This window comes from Dipodomys spectabilis, unplaced genomic scaffold, assembly GCF_019054845.1.
Source record: "Dipodomys spectabilis isolate Male_0828 unplaced genomic scaffold, ASM1905484v1 ptg000157l, whole genome shotgun sequence".
NCBI classification, from domain to species: Eukaryota; Metazoa; Chordata; class Mammalia; order Rodentia; family Heteromyidae; genus Dipodomys; species Dipodomys spectabilis.
The window spans coordinates 22488750-22494871 of NW_024870834.1; positions in this window are offsets into that span (position 1 = coordinate 22488750).

Genomic DNA, 6122 nt, shown 5'->3' on the forward strand with positions numbered 1-6122 from the left:
GGGGGGGGGTGAAAAGGGCCTTGAAGATGTGTTAAGGGGTGCTTGGGATTCCTCTAATGCTTGGCATCCCAGCCTTGGGCTGCAGGAGTGGTCCCAGACTGCTCGCGGTGGGTGGGTAGAGAAGCTGTCACAGCTGTGAGGCTGTAAAGCACAACGCCCTTGGCCCCTTCCTCATTGCCCCTGAAGCCCAGCCTTTGGGCCCCTGCTGAGCTCAGGCCCTGCCAGGAAGGGGAGGGAGGTGAACTATTCCATGGACTCCTATGGAAAGAAGCACCCACAGCAGCTGCTTCCACCAGCCCGTATGGTGGACTCGTTTTCTCTTGAAAACTAGTCATGGCCCACACCGGTAATCCTAGCTAGTTAGGAAGTGAAGATCTGAGGATTATAGTTTAAAGTTAGCCTTGTCAGGAAAGTTTGGGAGACATTTATCTCCAATTAACCAGCAAAAAGCCAGAAGTGAAGCTGTGGCTCAAATGTTGAGCAAAAAAGCTCAGGGACAGCAAGCTCCAGTTCCAGCACAAATAGAAAGAGAAAGAGGAGGGGTGAGGAAGAGGAAGAGGAAGAAGAAGGAAGGAAGGAAGGAAGGAAGGAAGGAAGGAAGGAAGGAAGGAAGAAAGGAAGGAAGGAAGGAAGGAAGGGACGGAGGGAGGGAGGGAGGGAGGGAAGGAAAGAAGGAAGGAAGGACAGAAAGAAGGAAGGAAGGGAAGGAAGGAAGGGAAGGAAGGAGAGCAGAGAGGAGAAGAGAAGGAAAGATCCTGAGAACCTTCCTCCCCCCACCCCCACCCCTCCCAGTCCTTGGCATACTGGACCTGATGTGTTATTCTCACACAGCTGCCAGACTAGGGCTCTGGGTTCCTCACATCTGCCTGGGGAGGAGTCACAGCTCTCACTTCCAGACCCTCTGCTAGGGCTCCAAACTCTCCCAAAATCCATGGCCAAAGCGGGACTGGGCTTGGGTAGTTGAGGAAGCCACTCTCTAGTCAAGGGAGGGCAGCAAGGCCTACCAAAATCCTCTCCCAATGGAAACATCACAAGCAAAGAAAAGTACCAGAAGGAAGGGGGGTGGATCCTAGGAAAGTGCCCTGGCTGGAAGAGAGGAGGAGGAGGGCAAAGGAGTAAAGATGAAGGTGCTGTTAAATAATTCACCGCAGGGTATCTGGCTGCCCACCGTGGATGACCATCTGAGACCCAAAGCCTACCTACAGGCTTGCGATTTTCCCACTGTCCCTGGCTGGCTCTGCCTCTCATTTCTCAGGCATCCTATCTGTCTTCATCATGGGTTGAGGGCTGGCAATATGCAGAAGTTAGTGCCTCCTCCACCTCCATCAGAGGCTGAAGACGGCCTGTCCAGGAGGGAGAGGGATTCTGGCTGGCAGGCGTGAATGCTGTTGGCAGTGCTGGCCTGTTCCCTTGCTGCATGTAGTTGGGGACCTGGCAGGGACTCTCAGCGAATGCTCCTGACTCAGCTCTAGGTGGGCTGCACACAAGGGAGAGTTGGCAAATTCCCACTTGATTTGGGTGTTCACGACACAGCATGTACTGGGAGCTCCTGTGCACACTTTCTTTTGTAAAAGGAGACTATGGAGTAATAGTTGGGATACTCAGTTGAGGTTCAAAGCCAGCCTGGGCTGAAAAGTCCATGATGACTCCATTTCTAATGACTCAGCAAAGAGCAGAAATGGAGGCATAACTCCAATGGGAGAGCCCCTGCCTAGCCAGTACAAGGCCCTAAGTTCAAGCTACAATACCACCAAAGAAATAGTCATTGCAATAACCATAGTTAATGTAGGCATTGTGTGGCCTCAGTCTCCCCTTTCTTCCTGCACCCTACTTCTTCCCTTAAGAAGAAGAAGGCCCACAAATGATGCTTAGTAATAAAAGGAGCCACATGGCTTTGGGCAAATCACTTAACATCATCAAGCCTTAGAGTTCTCTGTAACACATGTATAAGATTTGACCTGAGCATAGGTATGGAGGAGGCAAGGGCAGAAGCAGAAATATAGGAGATGAGCCTAGAGTGTCACAGAGTACCAAAAGTAAGAAAATACTTAAAAACAAAACAAAAATCCACAAGAGACGTAGGGGAAAGAACTGAAAAGGTTGGAAGTGGTGCTGTGGCTCAAGTGGTAGAGTGCTCCCCTTGAGCTGAAGAGCTGAGGGACAGTGCCCAGGCCCAGAGTTCAAACCCAAGACCAGGAAAAAAGAAAAGGAAAGAACTGAAAAGGCGCTCCTCATGGAAAAAATCTGAATAACAAAATAAAGTAATACTATATTGGAAGTACAAAATAAATATCCCTGAATGGAAATAAGCGATTATTTGAATAAATAATTAGGTAAGATGAGACAAATCTACTCATCAGAACTCCAAGGAAGTGGCACTGTGGCTCAAAGTGGTAGAGTGCTACCTTTGAGTGAAAAAGCTCAGGGACAATGACCAGGCCCTGAGTTTAAGCCCTGTGGCTAACCAAATAAAACAAACAAAAAAATTCCACAGTATTTTGCCAGGCATGGTGGTTTATGCCTGTAATTCTAGCACTCAGGATACTGAGACATGAGGACTGTGAGTTTCTGGGGTACCTAGCTAAAGCCTGTCTCAAAAACAAAATTATATATATATGTATATATATATATAAAATGAACATATATATATATAATGAATATATATACACAATGAGTTTGTTCGTTCTATACCCTCAAGTAAGGGGTGCACAGCACCCCCCCTTCTTAGTGTGGGCCGTATAGAGTAACTTCTTTCCTAAAAGTACAGTATGAAAAGATATGCTGTGTAGTGGAGAAACCTGACAAACATTTCTTCAGCGAGATGGTCAAGGCTCCCATCAACAGTGTCAGGTTATATTGATAACAGTGCGTGCTATTTACTGGAAGCACTGAGAATGGCACTTTATCTCTGTGGTCTTCCTGTCCAGGATATACCAACCAAGTTTAATCACAAGGCAAGCACCAAATTACAATTAGGGAATAGTTACAAAACATCCAAACCAGCACTCCTCAAAACTGAGGAGGAAATCAAAACCAAGGTAGGTCTAACAACCAAGAGCAGCCTAAATGCAATGTGCTACCCTAGGTGGGACCCTGGGATGGCAGAAGTACATTATTTACACAGAGGAAATCTGAAGAAAACTCAAACTTTGATGAACAACAACACATCAGTATTGAATCATCAGCTGTAACAAATGAGCTACACTAGATGAGATGTTATTAAGAGGAGGAAACTGGGTGTGTGGCATACAGGAACTCTGCAGTGTTTTTGTAATTTCTCTGTAGCCCTAAGAATGTTCTAGGCTGGTCATTGGTGGCTCATATCTGTAATCCTAACTACTCAAAAGGCTCAGATCTGAGGATCACAATTTGAAGCCAGCATGGATAGGAAAGGTCCATGAGACTCTTATTTCCAGTTAACCAGGAGAAAGCTGGAAGTGGATCTGTGGCTCAAGTGGTAGGGAGCCAGCCTTGCATGAAAAGGCAAAGGGACCCAGGCCCTGGGTTCAATAGCATATGAGCACATGCACACACACACACACGCACGCACACACACGCACACGCACGCACGCACGCACGCACACACGCACACACACGCACACACACGCACGCACACACACACACACACACACACAGAGTAAACACTGTTCTAAAATTAAGCTTATTTTTCTACTGTAAAAAGCTCACTTTATCTGCCTCACAATGTTGTGAAGATTCAAATGCATGGAAAGTACTTAGCACAGTGCCTGGCAGGTGGTAGGCACACAATAAATGGCAACTCCGTTATTATTAGGGAGCAGAATACAGAATACGCTGGAGAGTGTGCATAGAAGAATGATGGCTCTAATTCCCAGTTCTGGCGGCAGCTCCTGATCCACAGCACATAAGAACTGCCCCCTCCCAGAGGCCCACCACAGGAGGGTGGCCTTGTCTGTCTCTCTGTAAAACCCTGCAGGCCAATGAGTGGGTGGAGGCAGCAGTGCCAGCTGATACACAGATCACAGCCAAGATTAGCATATTAGAGCTTGCTGATCTACATAGAACCAATCAAAACAAAGGTATGTGCAGCCACGCCCCCGGGAATGGAGCAGCCCTACCAGAGCATTCCCAGCAGGAAGACACTGGCTCCCCTGCAGGGGTACCCACCACTGGAAAGAATGAAGTTGATCAGACACTCTGGATCTTATATTCTAACTCCATCCCTTGTACCAGCTGCCTGTCACAAAGAGAGAGACCCCATTAAACAAGTGCCATGGTTAACATTAGGGCTGAGATCCTTAGCAGACCCTACTCAGCCCAGGAAGTGCAGTGCAGGTACGTACCTGTGAACAATTTGATTGGTGTTGGAGACTTCTAAGGCCCGGAGCAACAACACATCCAGCAGCAACAAATCTAGTTCTCACTGTGGTATTTTTGCCATCTTGGGATTGCAAATGATAGAAACCCCAAAGTCGGGGCTAAGTGGAGGGAGGTGAAATTTATTACAAACACAGAAACTAGCCAGGTGTTAGTAGTTCACACTTATAATTCCAGCTTCCTAGGAAGTAAAGATTGGAAGGAGGCCAGCCTCGAACCAAAAAAAAGCCCACCCCCTCTCAACCACTATCTGGTTGCACCTGTCATCCCAGCAATGCAGGAAGCATACATAAGATTGCAGCTAGGGTAGTGTAGGGGAAAAAGCAACACCTTAATCTCAAAAATAATCAGCAAGCCAGGTGCCAGTGGCTCATGCCTATAATCTTAATTACTCAAGAGGCTGAGACCTGAAGGATTGAAATTCAAAGCCAGGCCAGGCAGATAAGTCTGTGAGACTCCATCTCCAATTAACAAGGAAAATGCCAGATTAGAGATGTGGTTCACGTGGTCCAGGGCTAGCCATGAGCAAAACAGCCCAGCGAGAGCATAAAACTGAAGTAAAAAGGCTTGGGACGTATGGCTGAAGTGGTGGAGCTCCTGCTCAGCAGTATAAAGCTCTAAGTTCACGACTCACTTTGGAATGAAGAAATTCACTCATGCAGTTTGGCTTGGGGCTCAGGGCTGCCGCAGGACCCAGGACTCCAGAGCCTAGGTCTTTATCTACTCTCCCTGCTTGCTGGCCTCCTCTCCCAATGCTTGCCAGGCAGAGAACCAGGGCACAGGCAATTCTCCGTGGTCATCAGCTTCACCAGCACCACCAGCAAAGGAAAAAAGGAGTACTCACCTCTCTCTTCTCATCAACTTCCAGTTTAAAAAAAAATACTCTCCAGACAAGGAGATTCGTCCACCTGGTTCCCACGTTCACCTCCAGGTCCCAGGTTCCAAGGAGGCGGAGTCATGGGAGATTTTGGAACAAGTGACAGAAGCCACAGTTGTTTAAATAGAGAGAAATGGCCTCAGGAAATTCTAAGTATGTATAGAATTGTGGTTTGAGTAACTGGCAGGGGAAAGTACAGAACTCCCATAGATCACAGTTAGCAGCTGCCTAGAACAGCTTCAAACCTTAGGACTGTGGGGAGGAAGGAGAGAGGTCAGAATAGTTAAACATTTACAAATTTAAGGAAGAACCCTGACAGCTAAAGAGCTCAAGCTGGTGGCTGTGTCTGAAGGACACCATGAGGCTGCTTCAACACAAGTCAAAAACAGCAAAATGGGGGCTGGGAAGGTGGCTCAGTGGTAGAGCGCTTGCCTTGCATGCTCAAGGCCCTGGGTTCGATTCCTCAGCCCCATATAAGCAAAAAGAAAAAAGCCGGAAGTGGCGCTGTGGTCAAGTGGTAGAGTGCTAGCCTTGAGCTGAAGAGCTGAGGGACAGCACCCAGGCCCAGGGTTCAGGCCCCACGTCCGGACCCAAAACAAACAAACAAACAAACAAAAAACAACAACAGCAAAATGGATTCAGCTGAGGTCACTGCTGTGGGTGGATAAGGAACATAACCCCACCGTGGACTATTATGCACCAGTGAAAAGGAAAAGATTAAGATACATGCTATCTTAATATATGTCAGCATATTAAGAATTACTCAATGGTACACTTAAAAGTCAATTTTTTTGGCAGTACTAGGGTTTGAAGTCATGTAGTTGATACTTCAGGAAGTATTTTACTTAAAAAAAATTCAAGTAGAAAAAAGCATAGGAAGAAGCAAATT